This window comes from Panthera pardus, unplaced genomic scaffold (genome assembly GCF_024362965.1).
Source record: "Panthera pardus isolate Hobbes unplaced genomic scaffold, ASM2436296v1 HiC_scaffold_27, whole genome shotgun sequence".
Lineage (NCBI taxonomy): Eukaryota > Metazoa > Chordata > Mammalia > Carnivora > Felidae > Panthera > Panthera pardus.
The window spans coordinates 101,087,768-101,109,800 of NW_026526843.1; positions in this window are offsets into that span (position 1 = coordinate 101,087,768).

Sequence of the window (22,033 nt, forward strand, 5' to 3'; positions counted from 1 at the left end):
TTTTATAATTTCTTTATATATTTTGGATACTAGCCCTTTATCAGCTATGTCATTTGCAAATATCTTCCCCCATTCCATAGGTTGCCTTTTAGTTTTGTTGATTGTTTTCTCCATTGTGCAGAAGTTTTTTGATGTAGTCCCTATAGTTTATTTTTACTTTTGTTTCCCTTGCCTCTGGAGACATATCTGGAAAGAAGTTGCTATGGCCAATGTAAAAGAATTTACTGCCTGTGTTCGAGGCTTTTTATAGTTTCAGGTCTCACATTTAGATCTTTCACCCATTTTGATTTTATTTTTGTGTACAGTGTAAGAAAGTGGTCTAGTTTCTTTATTTCACATGCTACTGTCCCCTTTTTCCAACACCATTTGGTGAAGACACTGTCCTTTTACCGTTGGATATCTTTTCCTATTTTGTTGAAGATTAATTGAGCATATAGTTGTGGGTTTCTAATCCATTTCTGGGATTTCTATTCTTTTCTATTGATCTATGTGTCTATTTTTGTGGCAGTACCATACTGTTTTGATTCCTACAGCTTGGTAAAATAACTTGAAGTCCAGAATTGCGATGCCTCCAGCTTTGCTTTTCTTTTTCAAGATTGCTTTTGTTATTTGGGGTCTTTTATGGTTCCATACAAATTAGGTGTGTTTGTTCTAGTTCTGTGAAAAATGCTGTTGTTCTTATTGTTATTATTATTATTGCTTTTGATATTTTGATAGGGTTTGCATTACATGTGTAGAGTGCTTTCAGCAGTATAGACAGTACTTTTTAAAATAAACATCTGTTCTTCCAATCCATGAGCATGGCCTGTTTTCCCATTTCTTTGTGTCATCTTTAATGTCTTTCATCATTGTTTTATAGTTCTCCGATTACAGGTCTTTCACCTCTTTGGTTAGGCTTATTTGTAAGTATCTTATTATTTTTGGTGCAATTGTAAATGGGATTGTGTCCTAATTTCTCTTTCTGCTGCTTCACTGTCGGTATATGGAAATGCAACAGATTTCTCTAACATTGATTTTGTATACTGGAACTTTACTGAATTCTTGTATCAGTTCTAGCAGTTTTTGATGGAGTATTTCAGGTTTTCTATATATAGTATTACATCATCTGAAAATAGTGAAAGTTGTACTTCTTCTTTCCTGATTTGGATGCCTGCTATTTCTTTTTGTTGAATGATTGCTGTGGCTAGGTCTTCGAGTACTATGTTGAATGAAAGTGGTGAGAGTGGACATCCTTGTCTTGTTCCTGACTTTAGCAGTAAAGCTTTCAGTTTTTCCCCATTGAGGATAATGGTAGCTCTTGGATTTTCATAGATAATTTTTATTATGTTGAAGTATTTCCCCTCTAAACCTACTTTGTTGAGGATTTTTATCTTGAATAAATGTTGAAGTTTATCAAATGTTTTTTTTTTTGCATGTATTGAATTGATCATATGGTTCTTATCCTTTCTGTTACTGATATGATGCATCGCATTGATTGATTTGTGAGTATTGAACCACCCTTGCAACCTACGAATAAATCCCACTTGAATATGGTAATTTATGTTTTTAATGTATTGTTGAATTTGGTTTGCTAGCATTTTATTCAGAATTTTTGCATCTATATTCATCAGAGATATTGGCCTGTAGTTCTCTCTTTTTAGTGCTGTCTTTATCTGGTTTTGGTATCAGGGTAATGCTGGCCTCCTAGAATGAACAGGAAAGTTTTTCTTCTTTTTCTATTTTTCGGAATGGTTTGAGAAGAATAGGTATTAAGTCTTCTTTAAATGTTTGGTAGGGTTTGCCTGTGTGGTTCTGGACTTTTTGTTTGTTGGATTTTTTTGTTACTGACTCAATTTCTTTGCTGGTTATTAGTCTGTTCAAATTTTGTTTCTTCCTGTTTCAGTTTTGGTAGTTTATATGTTTCTAGGAATTTGTCCATTTCTTGTATGTCGTCCAGTTTGTTGGCATATAGTTTTTCATAATACTCTCTTATGATTATTTGTATTTCTGTGGTGTTGGTTGTTAATTCTCCTTATGATTTTATTTATTTGTGTCCTTTTTCCTCTTTCCCTGGTAAGTCTGGGTGGAGTTTCATCAATTTTATTGAATTTTTCAAAGAACCAGCTCCTGGTTTCATTGATCTGTTGTATTGTTTTTTGTTTCTATATCATTCACTTCTGCTCTAATATTTATTATTTCCTTCCTTTTGCTGGTTTTACGTTTTGTTTGTTGTTGTTTTTTTTTTTTTCTACGTCCTTTAGGTGTAAGGTTAGGTTGTAGATTTGAGATTTTCCTTGCTTCTTGAGGTAGACCTGTATTGCTATATACTTCCCTCTTAGAAATGGTTTTGCTGCGTTCCAGAGGTTTTGGACCACTGTGTCTTATTTTCATTTGTTTCAATGAACTTTTTAATTTTTCTTTCATTTCCTGGTTCAATCCATTCACTGTTTAGTAGCATGTTGTTTAACCTCCATGTATTTGTGCTATTTTCAGATTTTTTTTTTCTTGCAGCTGACTTCTAGTTTCATATATCTGTGGTAAGAAAATATGTATGGTGGGGTGCCTGGGTGGCTCAGGTGGTTAAACATCAGACTCTTGATTTCAGCTCAGGTCACAATCTCATGGTTTGTGGGACTGAGCCCCACATCAGACTCTACACTGACTGTGTGGAGCCTGTCTGGGATTCTCTCCCTATCTCTCTGCCCCTCTCCTGCTCACATATGCTTGTGTACTCTCGTTCTCTTCTCTTAAAATAAAATTTAAAAAAATATATGCATGGTATGATTTCGATCTTCTTGAATTTGTTGAGGTGCAGCCCATGAGGATGTCTGGGCATGCCTGGGCCCAGTGAATGATGGTTGTTGGGAGTACATGGCTGAGCACAGTGTGGAGGATGTCACAGGAGCACAGTGGCAGCTATGCACCTGGGGGGCTGTGTGGAGAACCTGTGTAGCTTTACCAAAATTTGCCCTCAGCCCAGGGCAAGGCCAGCAGGCTTGGAGTGGCTGGGTCCTCAGGAGAACTCATGGGCATAGCACACTCTATGAGTTAGGTAGCAAGTGTCTGTGTAGCCCCAACTCCCACAGATGTCTCTGTGCTTATGCTCTGGGTGGAAGAGGAAAATGGTGCCTGCCAGCTCCCTCATTTTCAAAGAAGTCCCCTAACACGCTCTGAAATCAGTATGAACAGATCTGTTTCCTTTTTGCCCCAGGTGTTGTGTAAACTTCTGTTTTTATGTTGCCTCTCCATGCAGGCTGCTGTATATTTAAGGGTGGTGACCCAGCTATCATTTGCCTTCTCAGCTTGCCCAGTCCTGAGTCACTTGACTTTTAAAGCTCCAGGTTCCAAGTCCCACTGGTTTTACAAACTCATGGAATTCAGCCCCTCTGATTTGTAAAGCCAAAGTTTATGGATATTAGTCTTCCTCATGTGAACTCCCTGGCGTGAGGGCCTGTTTCTCTCTTCTCTCTGTGCATGCAGCTCCCTCCCTCCTTCAGGCAGCCTCCCTCCACCTTCCTGGCCTTTGGAAACTTTCAGTTGTAGCTTCTTCTCTATATTTAGTTGTGAAGTTTGTTCTGGCAGTCTTCAGATTGCTTTCTAGTTTATTGACTTGGATGTGGATGATACTTACTTGAAAATGTGGGACGGGGTGAGCTCAGGGTCCTCCTAAGTCCACCATCTTCCTAAGCTCCCTCTGTTATCTTTTTGTTGTTGTTGTTGTTGCTACTTTGTGTCATGGAGATAACGCAAATATTTATTTAGTAAATTATCAATCTGTACTCTTATGGCTTCCAAGGTTTGCCTTTAATTGGAAAGACTTTCCCCATCCCAGTATTTTATACTTGTTTATCCATGTACATGCATAATAGAAATATAGAAGCTACTTATGTTTTTTCTGGTATTTTGTAAGGTTTTTACTTTTTATATTTTGTTGTATCTCAAATTTATTTTGAAGAGTTGCATGAGGGATACAGCAACTTCTTTCTCAAAAGTTTAGTTGTTCCAATACCAGTTCCTGAAAAATCATTCTTTTCTGCATAAATCGAATTATTGATATCGTATTTAGATTTGGTGGGTTTTTCTAGAGAGTAGCAAAGTACATGGCATCAAATAAATATTAAAATATATATTTGTTAAGTAAATAAAGGAATTCTGAAAGTACCCCCACAAATCCTGTTAGCTAAAATAGGGTTACATTGCATTTAGGGATGAGTATAGAAAGAACTTATATTGTATACAAAATAGAATTTTCTAACTTAAAATCACAGTGTGTATTTTAGTTTATTTATAATTTTATGCTATATAGTTTTAATGTTTAATTCTTTTTTTATCAAGATTATTTCCACTTTTTAAAAGTTGATTTTCCTTTCTGTCTTGTTATGTTCCCTCAAGATATTTATAAGCTTTGCTCTCTTCCTGGCCTATGTCCCATTTATGTTAAATATATTCTGATCCATAAGGTTCTTGATATATAATCCATCCATGAGGATTATCTCAGAGAGGCTTGCGTTGTCTTACAGTACTGGTTGTATAACTAGGGTAATAAGTAGGCTCACTCTGTCAAGTGTAACCTAACTTTGTGAAAGGTTTGCTAATACAACATGAATTTCTTTGAAAATTTCTCATTTGTGAGGTCTACTTTGTCTTTTTCTTTAAAATTCCATACCTGCACAAGTGACTGGTTGTTGGATACCCACTATTTTTTTTTTAATGCTATGCTTGCTGCTGGGATTAGGAGAGCTGGAGAAGTACAATGGAGTTATATGAAAATTTATCTCTTCAATCACATTATAGTCTCATTTTGGAGACTAAATAGAAATTCACAAAGCAAATGGAAATAATAGTAGATAGAATTGACTCAAGTAACGAGATATGTTCGGCAGACAACGCACTTACAGAGCAGTGATTTTTCAACTATTTTTGGGGCCACAGATTTCTTTGTGATGATAACTATAGACACTTTCCCTAGAAAAGAGTGAAAGCATTAAAGTAAGTAGGACATTAAATTTAATCATATGTATCAGTCAAGATTCTCATGAGAAAGATTCCACTCTAAAGGTTTAAGTAAAGGTACTTGAATAGAAGGACAATTTACTAAGGAATGGACAGATTTAGGGGGACCAAAACTAAAAGGGAATATTGAGGCATCCAAAGAGTAGCAGCATCAGCATCATTATTGTTGTCACACTTCCTCAAGGAGCTAATGGGAGGCCTTTGAACACTGGAATCATAGAGGAAGGGCTGTCTGATGGGAGGGCTGTGGCTGTTGCCAGAGAATCAGCACTGAGCTGGATGGAGTGGGGGAAGAAATACCTAGTGTTTCTTCTTCTGCCAACCTCCAATATTCTGCAATTAGGAAGCTAGCCAACAAAGGGACCCAGTGATATAGTCCATGGGAATCAGCCATCTTAGGAACAGAATAGGAAAGACAGGAGTAGAGAAGGAACCTGGGCTGGAATGAGCACAGCAAACAAAAATGAACTATCATAGTATTCTTTAGGATATTGCCTTTTTTTGTACTCCATACAGTTGTAAAGTGACAAAAAAAACTATGTGAATATTGAAATTATGTAATAAATAGTGCCTTTGTACTTTCTTTTTCTCTTTCCTACAATGAGTTTTCTTGTTTTCTGCTTTGTGATTGAACTGTTGGTGAGGGCAGAAAGGTTTAGCTTACTAGAATCATAAGAAAGAGAGTAAAAGGGAAAATAATGTTCTTTATTAAATGATTTAATTTTGAACCTCGTTTGAGGCATAAAATGAGGGTCAAACTCAAGTTTACATGCTTTTAGAATTTTTATTTCTTATTTTTTCCTGCTAGGAGCTATGCTTTTGGCAGGGTATGCTCTATGAGTTTACAACCTGTGCAGTTGTTCAAGGCCCTGTGTTCAAAAGGGTCTCATACTTGCTAAGTGTTCTGCTGTCACTGTCTTGGAATTCTCATTAATTATTGTTGTAGCTGCATATAACTGTAGTTTATTCACTTTTGTTGCTAAGTAGTATTTCATCTTATAATCACACCACAAATTATCATTCTATTGTTGAAGGAAATTTGGGTTGTTTCAGGTTTTAGCTACTGTGCATAACGCTGCTATAAACATTCTTGGGTTAAACCTTTAAAATATTCTTGTTATTGAATCATATTTGACATACAATGTCATATTAGGTCTTTATGTTCAATAGAGTGATATGACAATTCTAGACGTCACTCAGTGCTTACCACAATAAGTGTAGTCACCACATGTCATCATACAACATTATTACAATAATATTGGCTATATACCTGATTCTGTCTTTAGGGTATGGCAGTTTCACACTACTCTCTAGAGGAGGTTTTTATGTATTGTTAATGAAGATAGTAAGAATGATAATCTTATCTATGAGTTTTCTACTGAGAAATTCTAAGTATTCAAGATGCTGCATTTTTACCTTCTCCACCACATTTTCTGATTCACTAAAGAGATTTGAACATGTGTGAATCTAAATAAGAAAATAAAACTAAACTGATATGCAAAAGATATGGGCTAAATTAATGCTGGGGTCAAGAGTAGAACCAAGACATTTTGACTCCCTCCTTCAGGTATAATTAGGTCCTGAAGTGTCTGCATGCTATGGATTTTAGAGCATAACCAACCAACAGCAATAACACGGAACCCTTGTTTGAATTATTTTTCTCTCAGAAAATATATGGGCCAGCTAAAATACATACTGAGAGCTATCATTAGGGAGGAGGGAATAAACTGAGTCCACGACCTGTAAGGGCTGGTGGAAATCTCTTTGGGACAACCAAAGAGAGTCCTCATGGAGGGTCCTTGCAGGAATCCAAGTCTAATGTGATTCAAGTCTGTGGGAATAATATGGGATAACTTAATTGGGCACTTCTCTATGTGACTATCAGATGAATATCTTTAGTATTTCCTATTTTATGGTCTAAAGTGTTGATTTAAAAAAATCTGTTAAACACATCTTTTGGGTCTGCATATTTGTGTAAAAGGGACCATCAGAAGCAGTTCTGTCATTTTCTGTATTTCTGGATCTCTGACATGAAGGACAAGTGCTCTAAGTTGGCTTGGCAACCAGAGACCTGAATGCTTTTCCCTCCAGAATTTAAAAACGGGATATTCAGTCAATGGGCTTTTTTTTGATAACTTATTAACAAGAAAAGTTTTTAGGGAGCAGTGCCAGCAAAATGATAGCATATGAATTCCTAGTGCTGGTCCCCCCAAGAAACATCAATTGGAAGAACTATCCACATTAAAAAATACCTCCACAGATCAAATAATTCCAGGTGAGGGATTACAGCACCTGGGTAAAACACAGGACTAAGAAAAGTTGCATTGAAAAGGATCGAAAAGATAGATTCACAGTAACGCTAATACCCTACCCCCAAGCCTGGGCAGCCCAGCATGGAGAGACACCCTCTCTATGGGAGCAGAGGAAGTGCACACCTAATTTCATTGTGGACCCCAGAGCCAGCCTGCCCAAACACTAGGCTGACCCCCTTAGTTCTAGGTGACTCCCTGTGGGCTCCCATTAACCCAGGCCTTTTAGGTATTCCCAATATCTGTTGGCTCCGGCAGCCCCAGGTGATTCCTGTAGCCCTGGGCTTTTAGCAGGCTCTCACAAACCCAGACTCCTGGCACATCCCAGGGCTGGCTAGCTCCTATAACCTCAGGTGGCTCCTGGGGACCCAGGCTCCAAATCAACCCCCATGAACCAAGATGTCATGTGAGTACCCACAAAACCAGGCTCCTGCCTGTGCCAGCACCAGGCTTACTACTGTGGATGTAGACTTTTGACCCACTTCAGCAATAGGCTTTTAGCTGCAGTACCAGATCTCTACTTTATTCAGTACCAGGCCAGCTCCCAGAGACCTAGACTTCAGACAAACCCCCATGGACCCGGCTTCTCAGCCTACCCTAGTGACACACCAGCCCCTGCAGACCTATCCTCCAAACTGGCCCTGAGGCCCCTGGTTATAGGATGACAACTGTGGCACCAGACTCAAGGCTTGCTCTAGCATGAAGCAAATCTTCATTGCTCCAGCCTCCAGGCCAGCTCCCACAAAACAATATTTATAGCCCATGCCAGTACCCAACTGGTCCCCACAGACCTAGATACCAAACTTACCACCATGGTCCCCAGCACATGGTTGACCTCTGTGGACCCAGTAACCAGATATACTATGCAAACCCAACACTCTGGCCCATCACTGAAGACTCAAGCCCCAGGCCAGCACCACTGAATTCATGCTTCAGCCTTGCCCCCTTCATGAACCCAGACCCTAGGCTAGTCCCTGTGTACCCAAGCTCCAGGCCTGTGCACTCCCTGACCCAGGTACCATACCTGCCCTCATAAGGACCCCAACAGCAAGCATGCCTGCAGACACAAACCAGATTTCCCACTTAAAATCACTGGATGGGCTGATTGTTGAAGGCTTTTGCATGCCAAAGACAGTCTGTAAATACTGGAAGAGATGCCTCTTCCTCAAATTCGCAAGATGCCAATGCAAGGTCCTAGGATCATTAATAATCAAGGAAACATGACACCACCAAAGAAAACTAATAGAATTCCAATGACTGAACTTAAAGAAATGGACACCTATGACCTGTCTGACAAAGAATTAAGAATAATCCTCTTAGGGGCGCCTGGGTGGCACAGTCGGTTAAGCGTCCGACTTCAGCCAGGTCACGATCTCACGGTCCGCGGTCCGTGAGTTCGAGCCCCGCGTCAGGCTCTGGGCTGATGGCTCGGAGCCTGGAGCCTGTTTCCGATTCTGTGTCTCCCTCTCTCTCTGCCCCTCCCCTGTTCATGCTCTGTCTCTCTCTGTCCCAAAAATAAATAAAAACAAAAAAAAAAAAAAAAAAAAAAAAAAAGAATAATCCTCTTAAATTCAGTGAACTACAAAAAAAACATAGCTAAACAACAAAATGAAATAACAAAGCAATGCATGAATATAATAAGAAGTTCAAGAAGCTAATACATTATCTCAAACTTTCAACCCAAAGAGTTTTTTTTTCCAAGACACATTAAAATAAAACAGTCAAAAAACAAAGGCAAAGAGAATATTAGAAGTGGCAAGATAAAAAAAATTCCTCACATATAAGGGAACCTCATAAAACTATCAGCAGATTTCTTGGAAGAATTCTTGCAGGTCAGGAAAGAGTGAAAGGATATATTCAGCATGGTGAAAGAAGGAAGCGCCAACCTATAATACTTCAACCAGCAAAGTTTTATTTCAGAACTGAAGGAAAGATAAAGACTTTCTCAAGCAAACAAACGCTGAGTGAGTTTACTACCATAAGACCTGCTTTATGTGAAATACTGGAAGGAGTACCTCAAGCTGAAATAAAATTAATAAAATATGAAAATATAAAACATTCATAAATGTAAGCATATAGTTAAATTCAGAATACTCTAATACTGTAATATGGTGGTAGATTAATCGTTTAACTCCAGAATAAAGATTTAAAGGGAAAAACCATTAAAAATAACTATAGCTATGAGGTGCCTGGGTGGCTCAGTCAGTTAAGCGTCTGACTTCAGCTCAGGTCATGATCTTGCACTTCATGAGTTTGAGACCCACATGGGTCTCTGTGCTGGCGGAGCAGAGTGTGCTTGGGATTCTCTCTCTCCCTCTCTGTGTCTGCTCCTTCCCCACTTGTATTTTCCCTCTATCAAAATAAATAAATTAACTTAAATACATAACTATAGTTCCAATACATAAATTAACTTAAAGAAATAACTATAGTTGCAATAATTTGTTGATGGGTACAAAGTATAAATAGAGGTAATTGCAACATCAGAATAGTAAAAAAGGATAGATTAATAAGGGATAAGGGTAATAAAAAGGGTAGAGCTTTTTGCTTTCAACTGGAGTTGTTACCAGCTTAAAATAGGTTGATTTATGTACATAAACCATCATAGTATCCACAAAGCAAAAACCTATATTAGAAACACAGAACATAAAGAGAAGGAAATAAAAGTATACCACTATGGCTCTCTCCCACTCTAACCTCTTTTTTTTTTTTCTTTTTTTCTTTTTTTTTTCCTTCCCCTCCCCCATGGGTTTCTGTTAAGTTAGAGTGGGAGAGAGCCAAAGCATAAGAGACTGTTAAAAACTGAGAACAAACTGAGGGTTGATGGGGGGTGGGAGGGAGGGGAGGGTGGTGGGTGATGGGTATTGAGGAGGGCACCTTTTGGGATGAGCACTGGGTGTTGTATGGAAACCAATTTGACAATAAATTTCATATATTAAAAAATAAATAAATAAATAAAAATAAAACTATAAAAAAAAAGTATACCACTATGAAAAATCAGTCATTCACAAAGGAAAATAACAAAAGTGGAAGAAAGAAACAAAGGAACTACACAATCAGAAAACAGTTACTTAGATGGCATTAGTACATCCTTACCTATCAATTATTACTTCAAATGTAAATGAATTAAATTCTTCAATCAAAAAGCATAGAGTGGTTCAATAGATTTTTTTTTAAATACCAAACTATATGCTACGTATGAGGGACTCACTTTAACTTTAATGACACACATAGGGTCAAAGTAATGGGATAGAAAAAGATATTCTATGCAAATAGAAACCAAAAGAGAGAAGAGATAGCTATACTTCTGTCAGACAAAATAGATTTTAATTTGAAAATTGTAATTAGAGATTAAGAAGGTCATTATATAATAGTAAAGGGGTCAATTCATCAAGAGGATATAACAATTTTAAATACATATGTACCCAACATCAGAGCACCTAGATATATTAAGTCAATACTAATAGATCTGAAGGGAGAGATAGACGATACAGTAATATTAGGGAAATTCAACACTCTATGTTTAAGAATACATAGATCATCCAGACAGAAAATCAATAAGGAAACATTGGACTTTATACCATAGACCAAATGGATCTATGAACACAGAACATTCTACTCAATAGCAGCAGAATACACATTGTTCACAAGTGCATATGGAATATTCTCCAAGATACATCATATGTTAGGTCACAAAATAAGCCTTAGAAGATGTAAGAAGACTGAAATCATATCAAGCATCCTTTTTGACCACATGGTATGAAACTAGAAATCAATAACAGGAGAAAAACTGAAAATTTCATAAATGTATGGAAATTGAACAACACACTCCTAAAAAATGGGTCAAAGGAGAAATCAAAAAGCAATTAAAAAATACCTTGAAATAAATAAAACTGGAAACATACATACCAAAACTCACAAGCTGCAGCAAAAGAAGTTCTGAGAGAGGTTTATAGTGATAATTGTCCAAATTAAGAAAAAAGAAAGATTTCAAATCAGTAACCTAATTTTATACCTCAAGGAACCAGAAAAAAAAACAAAAACAAAACCATAAACCCAAAGTTATCAGGAGGAAGGAAGTAACAAATTTCAAAGCAGAAATAAATAAAATAGAGACAAGAAAAACATTAGTTTTTTAAAAAAGGAAGAGCTGGCTTTTTGAAATTGGTAAATGAATCTGACAAACTGTTAGCTAGAGTAAGAAAAAACAGAGATGACAAAATCAGAAATGAAAGGTGGAGACACTACAAATCACATCACAGAAATGTGAAAGATCTTTTTTTAACTTATTTTAAGTTTTTAATGTTTATTTTATTTTTGAGAGAGAGAGAGAGAGAGCGTGGGAGGGGCAGAGAGAGAGGGAGACACAGAGTCTGAAGCAGGCTCCAAGCTGTCAGCACAGAGCCCCACGTGGGGTTCGAACTCACAAACAGTGAGATTATGACCTGAGCCGAAGTCGGACGCTTAACCTACTGAGCCACCCAGGCATCCAAGAAATGTGAAGGATCTTAAGAGATTATTAGAATTATTATATACCAACAAATTGGTTGACCTAGAAGAAATGGATAAATTCTGAGAACCATACCACCTATCAAGACTAATCATGAAGAAATAGATATTTTGAGCAGATCAGTAACAAATAAGGAGATTGAATCAGTAATCAAAAACCTCCCAACAAGGAAAGCCCAGGACCAGGTAGCTTCACTGGTGAATTCTACCAAACATTTAAAGGAGAATTAATGCTACTGCTTCTCAAACTCTACCAAAAAATTGAAGAGAAATGAATATTCCCAAACTCATTTTATAAGGCCACTTTCCCCTGATACCAAAGCCAGATAAAGACACTCCCAGAAAAGAAAACTAAAAGCAAAAATCCCTGATTAATATAGACGCAAATTTCTCAACAAAAATACTAGCAAACTGGGGCACCTGGCTGGCTCAGTAAGTGGAGCATGCAACTTTTGATCTTGGAGTTGTGAGTTCGAGCCCCATCTTGGGCCTAGAGATTACTTAAAAATAAAATCTTTTAAAAACTACTAGCAAACTAAATTCAAAAACCCATTAAAAGGATCATACACCATTATCAAGAGTAATTATCCTTGGAATGCAAGGATGATTCAGCATATGCTAATCAATAAATGTAATACATTGCATTAAAAGAATGAAGGATAAAAATCACACTCACTAGATGCATTTGACAAAACTCAGTATCTTTCGTGGTAAAAAAAAAAAACTCTCAACAAACTGGATATAGAAGGAATATACCTTAATATAAGAAAGGCCATATATGCAAAATCCACAGCTAATATCATACTCCATGGCGAAAGGTTGAAAGCTTTCTTATTAATATCAGAAACAAGACAAAGGTGTGCGCTCATTATTCCTATCCAACATAGTACTGGAAGTTCTAGCCATAGCAATTAGGCAAGAAAAAGAAACAAAAAGACATCCAAATCAGCAAAGAAGAAGTACAAATTTCTTTGTTTACAGATGATATAATTTTATAAATGGAAAATCCTAAAGACTCTACTAAAAAACTGTTAGAACTAATGAACAAATTCAGCAGAGTTGCAGGGTACAAAACTCAACTTACAAAAACCTGTTCTGGTTTAAATACTAATAACAACATATCTGAAAAGAAAGAAAATAATCCCATTTATAATAAATCAGAAACAATAAAGTAGGAATAACTTAACCCAGGAGGTAAAAGTTCTGTACACTGAAAATTACTACACATTGATGAAACAAATTGAGGAAGACACAAATGAAATATATCTCAAGTTCATGGATTGGAAGTTTATAGATTAGAAGAATTTTAAAATGTTAAAATTCCCATATTACCCACAGCCATCTATATGTTCAGTGCAATCCCTATCAAAATTCCAGTGGTGTTTTTCATAGAAATAGAAAAAAATCCTAAAATTTGTGTGGAGCCATAAAAGACCTCAGATAGCCAAAGCAATCCGGAAGAGGAACAAAGTGGAGGCATTACACTTGCTGATTTCAAACTATACTATAAAGCTCTAGTAATCAAAACAGTATGGTACTGGCATAAAAACAGACATATAGACCAGTGGAACTGATTTGAGGGTTCAGAATTAATCTCATACATATACAGTCAACTAGTAATTAACAAGGGAGCCAGGAATCCTCAATGGGGAAAGTAGAGAAAACTGGATATCCACATGCAAAAGAATGAAATTGGAGCCCTATCTTACACTGTCACTAAAATTAACTCAAATGAATTAAAGACTTAAATGTAAGACCTGAAACTGTAAAACTACCAGAAGAAAGCTCTTTGACATTGTTGTAAGCATAATTTTTTGGATATTACACCAAAAGCACAAGCAAGGAAAGCAACAATAGACAAGACTAGTTATTTATTTATTTGTTTGTTTATTTGTTTATTTGTTTATTTAAATTTCATTTATTTTGAGAGAGAAAGAGAGAGAGAGAGAAGGTGCACAGGAGGGGCAGAGAAAGAGGGAGAGAGAATACCAAGCAGGCTCCAAACTGTCAGCATAGAGCCTGACACAGGGCTCCAACCCTAGAACCATGACATCATGACCTGAGCCAAATCAAGACTTGTACACTTAAACAACAGAGCCACCCAGGCACCTAAGACTATTTTAAATTAAAAAGAATTTGCACAGCAAAAATAACAATGAACAGAATGAGAAGGTAACTTATGAAATGAGAGAAGATATTTGCAAATCATATATCTTATTAGGGGTTAGTATCCAAAATATAAAGGAGCTCATACAACTCAATAATAAAAACACAACTAATCCAATTAAAAAATCAGCAGAGTACTTGAATAGGCATTTTTTCAAAGAAGACATACAAATGACCCATAGGTACATGAAAAGATGCTATGTGTCATTAATCATTAGGGAAATGCAAATCAAACCACAACGACCTATTATTTCACAGCTGTTAGAATGATTGTTATCAAAAAGTCAAGAGACAACAAGTGTTCGTGATGATGTATAGAAAAAGGATCCCATGTGCACTACCGGTGGGAATGTAAATTGGTGCAGCCACTGTGGAAGATAGTGTGGAGGCTCCTCAAAAAAATGAAAATTGCTCTGCCATATGATCCAGTGATCCCACATCTGGGTATATGTCCAAAGGAAATGGACTCATTATCTTGAAGTGATATCTGCACCCACATGTTTACTGCTACGTTATTCACAGTAGCTAAGATATGAACGCAACACGAATGTCCGTTGGTTGATAAATGGATAAAGTGTGTTATTTAGACACAATGAAATATTACTCGGTCAGAAAAAAGCAAATCCTTCCTTTTGCAAAAACATGGGTGGACCTTGAAGGCATTATGCTAAGTGAAGTAATTCAGACAGAGAAAGGTAAATACTATATATTCCCACTTGTAGGTGCAATCTACAAAACCCAACTCATAGAAATAGAGATTAGAATGCTGGTTTCCAGAGGCTGGAGGAGTTGAGGGAAAGGGAAGATGTTGGGAGAAGGGTATAAACTTTCAACTGTAAGAGTAAGTTCTGGGAATCTAATGTACAGCATGCTGACCATAATTAAAAATGCTGTATTATAGCCTGAAGGCTAAGAGAGTACATTTTAACTGTTATGATGACGACAACAACAATAACAAGAAAGGTAATTATGTGAAGGGATGGAGGTGTTCACTTTATTGTGGTAATCATTTTGCAATATATGTGTATCAGATCATCATTCTACTGTAAATCTTAAACTTACGTATATGTCAATAATATCTTAATGAAGCTGGGTAAAATTTTAAATTAATAAAACTACTTCAAAAAATTTAGAAAAGAACAAATTTTCACTTCAATTTAACTTTAATGATGAAGAGAGATACAGCCATAGAAATATTTATTGACTAAGAAAATTCTCTTATTGACTAAGAGAATAAGGAGAGAATATTCTCCTTATTTTAAATTTACTTTCCTTTGAACACTGTGCATTAGACTCATTCTCATTAAAAAATAGATATGGTGTTAAAAATCCAAGTCAGTAAGGTATGAAATTAAAGGCAAATTAATTCCAGAGAGAAAAGTAAAAAAAAAAAGTATTTGTTGTCACTTTTTATGGTTTTGTATTATAAATTGTTTTGATTTGTATCGTCAGAGACTTCTAGAAATAACTGTTTCAAACATCAAACTCCAGATGGATGGGTTGAAGCTGTTGCATTCTAAAGATAGAAAGATTTCTGTAAAATCAGATTTATTATGTCAAAATTATAGGACTAACTCAATAATTTGTTCAAAAATACTTAGGAATAGTCGCTAACACTTTTAATATTCCTGTCAATAGAAAATAACAGTTTGAATTCTTGAAATGCATTTATAGTAGTTTTGTGATAATTTTCCATATTCTCCAGATTTTGAATGTGCTCTCTATCTCTAATATTGTCCTTTTTTGGTCATAGGTTGAGTTAGTGATCAAAGAAAAACAAAATCTTATTCCCTCAGTCTGACTTAGGCCCCGTTAGGTTGTCATTCTCTCTGACATGGCAAAGAAACCTCAGCTGACAGTTTTTATGACAAGAACAGCATTCTCTCATATGTATTCTAGTACCCTACTTCAAAGCAAACTTTCATTTCAACAGTCTCAGTAGAATAACACATTTGTCTTTTATTTGTCTCAATACTGAGTCAAGGAAGCTTTCTATACCAGCAGTTTTCCCAAAGAAGGGGGAGAAATTCAACATTAAAAACAACCACCTACACAGTCCTCTAAACACGGCTTTCTGAGTTAAAGTATAAAAGATTTGCAATGAGAGAAAAATCACATAGAATGTCTATTTCTGTGTAGAGACAAGGAACGAAAGAGGAAACCCAAAATAGGAGGGATTGAAGCAGGAGCTGGGAGTGACTCAGTAGGGGACCTTTAGTAAATCACTTAACCTGGTCTCAGAGCCTTTCAAACTAATCCAGACCTGCCCTCACCTCCCAACCCTTTAATCCCTTCGTCCCATTTATATTTCTTCCCTGGCTTCCTCTGGCCCTCTGCTACTTCCCTCCCTCCTCTCCCTATGACTAAACAGATTTCTTTTCTTAATACCTTTCCTGGGTAGATTTTTTTTTTCCTTCCCTCCTCATTTTGCTCTATATGCCTGGAATGATTCTAGTGAGTCAGAGGTATCCTTTTAGAATCACAGTTTCCATAAAGCCTTCCTGTAACAAGCTGTAAATGCCGCTCACTCTTTTTAGTTTAGTAATTATTAAAGCAAGCGGAAACTTTTTGTTACTTTCATTTCAAAAGTTTCATCCCGCTGTTTATCAAGACTTCTCAAACTTGCTAATAAACGGCATTGGTAAAATTTCACCCGGCAACAAAAGTGATGTTTCTTCAGAGCAGTTATATCTTGCAGTCTGTGCTTCCTGCTTCCTTTTTCCTAACCTGGGTCATGTGCACAGAAATAGATTTTGGGAAATGACACATTCACCCTAGACCTAGATGGAAGAAGTTTTACATCTTGGATAAAGAAGTGGACCATAATAAAGGTTAGTGATTGCACTCCGACCAGATTGAGAGTGCTCCTTTAACCCCATATCCTATGCTATTCCCTGCTAGTACTGTGGGATTTATGAAAAGTTTTGAATTAGATCTAACTATATCTACACTGCAGCGTAAAGAAATGCATTATGCATTTTGGAAATGCAGAAGATTATATATACATAATATAAATATATACATAAAATTGTACTGAAAGTTAATTAATGTTATTCCTAAGTGCTATTTTTTATAAACACTACGTTGAATTAATTGAGAAGTAGCAAAACCCCAAAGAGCTACATATTCTTATGTGAGAAAGTGCTTCCTCTGCGACTGCCTTGGGTTGAAAACTGTTAGAGGAGGTCATTAAAGAGGACGTGACCACTAGTTGACCCGTGAGCTAGACCTGGGTAATCAGAGGCTCGTCACCCTGTCCCCTGTCCTTGAGATGTACATTTAGCCCACAGTTCCCACAGCTGGAACGATTCTCAAGAATAGACTTGAGAGAGCAGTGTGTTTTTGAGCCCACCTGGATGGTGTATGTGACTGAATCCAGGTAAGGCCTCTCTATAAACTTTTAAGATTTTGGTGGCTAGGTGCAGAGATCTATTTATTTGTCTGGTGGCACTGAAGGCAAGCCTCACAGATCACGGATCAGTTTCTTTGGTTAGTAAACCCACCACCTACCAATTTGGAATGACCTGCCACTTTCTTTAGTCTCTCCTTGCTGTCTGTATACAGAGAGCAATTCACAAATCAGCAAAATTGATATGGAAGAGTGGACACCAAAACAATTCTGGTGTTGATTTTGGTTTCATTGTATTTCTGGATATACTATTTCAACAATGAACACCAAGGAGAAAGGTGGGAAAGCAACTTAAAGCTTTTGCCCTGGAAATTAAATATTAGTGTGTATTTTCTTCTATAGACAAGAAACATCAGATGGGTGCATGGTTTAAGAACTGCACCAGGACCAAAAATTCTGCTACTTTCTTGGTCCTGAAGCCAATAAAGGGAATTATGGTAAGCAGAGAATCGATGGCTAGTTTCATTCTTTATTGTTTCTGTCAGGTTCCAAGATGCTTTAACTTTTTGTGAGAACGGTTTTGAAATTTCCAACTGTAATGTGTGGGGATTTTCGTTTTCTTTTTTAAACGATGTTTTTGCACCATTTTAAATTTGGAAAACTTTGTAGTTTTTGAGATACAGGTTTTTAATCTCATACCTACTTTGAAGCCAGCTGCATGGTGCCCCATTCTTGCTTTTTTTTCCTAGCAAAAATTTACCCATTTAACTATTTAAAGGGACTCTGTGATGGCCTGAATTGTTCTCTTTATTTTTCCTTTCCTAGTTCATGGAACCAGAGTTATTTTTAGATAAGGATACACTTAAAACATTCTACCACTTCAGTTCTTACAAGCATTAAAAATGTTTGGAAGATATGGGGAAAAAAAAGAAATATTTTGATATTCTTAGGGGATCTTCCAGGGAAAATGTTAGCAATGCTGACCTTTTGTATTAAGCTTTACCTACACAAATGGGCTCCTTACTGTCAAATTTGATTTTTAAGAGGACCTAAAAATGTTATCTAGAATAAAAATTAATTCAAATGATGCAAGTTGACATATCACTTGCATTTCAGATCATACATATTTCCCCCAAATACCTGGATACAGCACAAAAAAACAAGCACAGAAAGACTCTTGAAAAGTGGAAAGAAAAAGGTGGACTGCTCAAGGACCTTGGGACTTCAGGAATCGCAGGCTGGTGAATTCTCTGGGTTTCCTTACTACCTCCCATGTATATTAGACGGGGCTCTCTAGAAACCTCTAATACAGAATTGCCAATAGCCACAGACAAAGAAAATTGAAGGAAAAGAAAAGGTCTTTTCCTTAGCCAAAGGACCAGGAAAAGAGTAGTTTAACAATCAAAAAACAAAACATTGTAGCAATACCCGCCCTACTGTCACCAAGTATCAATGGAGAAAAAGCCTTCCACCTCCAGGATTTCAACGGGATTGAGTGGGGTTTGATCTTCCATACCAACACCTTGCCCTGTAGAAACAGGTGCTTCCTTTCTTCTGGGCTGGGGCTGGAGAGGGACCTAACCTTCCGAGTGGGGAGTTTATCTTTCATTTCCTGCCTAATATGAAGCGTAGCACTCTAAGTCCCTTGCTGAGTGGTGTCCGCAGGTTGTTTGGGGCAGCTGATCTGTCATCCCACAGCCAAAGCAAGGAGCAGGTGCTCTGATTCCCTTGCAGAGACAGTGTTAGCGAGGCTGTGCAGGGACCTGGTCTTCCATCCCCTCCCTGGCAGTAGCAGGTGGAGCTGTGTTCCCCAGCCAGAGTAGTGTCGGTGGGATCCAGCTCCAGGCTGCATCTTCAACCCTACTTGGTGTCAGTGAGGCTGAAGGAAGTATTAAGGGGTGGGACCAGTTGGTATTTGGCTTTCTGCCATCAGCTTTTCTGGTGTCACAGCAATCCAGCAGCTAAGGTAAGCTTCTGCCCCCATGCTAAGGCAACAAAGTGGTGTAAGTCACCTTCTTCCCTTACTGGTGTCAGCAAGGCCCAGCTGGACGATGAACTTTCACCTGCATTCCCAGGTTATGAGGCAGTGTGAGTTGGTGCCCAGTTTCACCAGTAGAGTGTCAACAGGGCCAAGGAGGGAGCTAAACCACCCTCCCACTTGTTTGCAATGAGTCATTGTGTGTTGCTGCCCCTCTTTAGCCAGGATGGTTGGTGGGACCCAGTGAGAAGTAAAACATGCCCAGGTAACTGCCCTCACACTAAACTTGGACAGAGGACTGCCTGCTAAAAAGAGGATGTGAAATAGGTCCCAGAGTCTCATGATATAATACCTAAAATGTACAAAATAAAATAGAAAATCACTCATCATATGAAGAAACAGAAAAATCACAGCATGACTGGGGGAAAAAGACAACCAACTGATAACACCAAGATGAGTGAGATCTTGGCATTACCTGACAAGGATTTTGTAGTTATTTTATTTTGTGTGCCTGACAAGAACACTTAAGATTTACTCTCTTAGCAAATTTAAAGTATAAAGTATAGTACTAGTAACTATAGTTACTGTGTTGTACATTAAATCCCCAGAACTTATTAATCTTACGGCTGAAAGTTTCTACACTTTGACCAACGTCTCTGCGTTCTTCCCCCAGACCCCAGACCCTGCAACCATATTCTACTATCTGGTTCTATGAGTTCAAATTTTTTTAGATTTCATACACAAGTGAGATCGTACAATATTTGTTTTTTAAAATTAATTTATTTAAACTCAAGTTAGTTAACATAAAGTGTAGTATTGGTTTCAGGAACAGAACCTAGAGAGACTCATCACTGACATATAACACCCAGTGCTCATTCCAACAAGTGCCTTCCTTAATACCCATCACCCATCTAGCCCATCCCCCCACCCACCTGTCCTCCAGCAACCCTCAATTTGTTCTCTGTATTTAAGAGTCTCTTATGGTTAGATCTAGAACAAACAATCCTAAAATTGGTATGGAACCAGAAAAGACCCCAAATAGCCAAAGTAATGCTGGAAAAGGTATCACAATTCAAGACTTCAAGCTGTATTAAAAAGCTGCAACCATCGAGACAGTATGGTATCGGCCCCAAAACAGACACATAGATCAGTGGAACAGAATAGAGAACTCAGAAACGGACCCACAAATGTGTCACCAACTAGTCTTTGACAAGGCAAGAAAGAGTATCCAATAGAAAAAAAGACAATCTCTCCAGCAAATGGTGCTGGGAAAACTGGACAGTGACACGCAGGAGAATGAAACTGGACCACTTCCTTACACCATACACAAAAATAAATTCAAAATGGATGAAAGACCTAAATGTGAGACAGGAAACTATTACAGTCCTGGAAATCATACAGTATTTGTTTTTCTGTGTCTGGCTTATTTCACTGTGACAAGGATTTTAAAGCAGCCATCATACAAATGTGTAAAGAAGCAATTATAGGTTCTTTTAAAACAAGGGAAAAAAGAAAATCTCAGTGAAGAAATAGAATTTATTTAAAAAAACCTAATTGAAAGTAATAGAACTAAAAAATACAATAAGCAAAATTAAAGACTCAATGGACAAGCTCATTAGTAGAATGGAGATTACAGAGGATGGAATTTGTTAATTTAGGGACAGATTATAAGAATTTACTCAATCGAAAAAAAACATAGAGTTACCATGTGTCCCAGCATTTTTACTGCTGGGTACATGCCCAAGAGGTATAAAAACTTATGTTCACCCAAAGACTTGTAAATGTATGCTCATACCAGTATTATTCCTAGCAGCTAAAACCTGAAAATAACACAAATGCCCATCAACACATGAATGGATAAACAAAACGTGCATATTCATATAATGGAATACTATTTAGGCATAAAAACAACTACAGTACTGATACATGCTACGACAGGGCAAAACTCAAAAACACTGTGCTCACTTAAAGAAGCCAGATAAAAAAGCCACGTATCTTATCATTCCATTTGTATGAAACGTCCAGAATAGGCGGATGTATAGAGACAAGAAGGAGATTAATGGTTTCCAGGGGCTGTAGGTGGGGAGGACGGGGAATGACTGCTAATGGGTACAGGGTTTCTTTCGGGAGTGGTGAAGGTGTTCTGAAATTGAGGTGATGGTTGCACAGCTCTGTAAATATAGTAAAAGCCATTGAGTTGTATGCTTTAGGTGAAATTTATGGCACATAAATGTGGTCTCAAGCTGCTAAAATAAAAGTAAATGTAACATTAATGTATTACAGGTTAGACCATTTTGAATACGTATATGCTCTTTATGCATATGCAAAAATTATTTAAAACAAATAGAGACATCCAAATTCAATTCCACTCAAATCATGGCTTTTTTGAGCAACTGTGCCAGGCACTGTGTTGGGTGTGCTTTGGGGCATAAAGAAATAAATAAGCGTGTTTTAACTTCAGAGAGCTTAAAATTACTGGGGGGAAAGGACATATATAAATGTTTGTAATCTAAGATGGTCATTTTTACATAATTTACTTCATTAATTCAGATGTAGCACCAATACATAAAAATACAGCAGTTAATGGCAAAATTAGGAACTTGACACAGGCAAACCAGACATATTTTTTCATGTTGCACCCCCTAGCATTTATAAAAAATAGCAAAACTGGAGCTTGGTTCAAGTCAACTTTCATTCTTCTTGATCTGATCAGATATTATTAATACTTAAAGA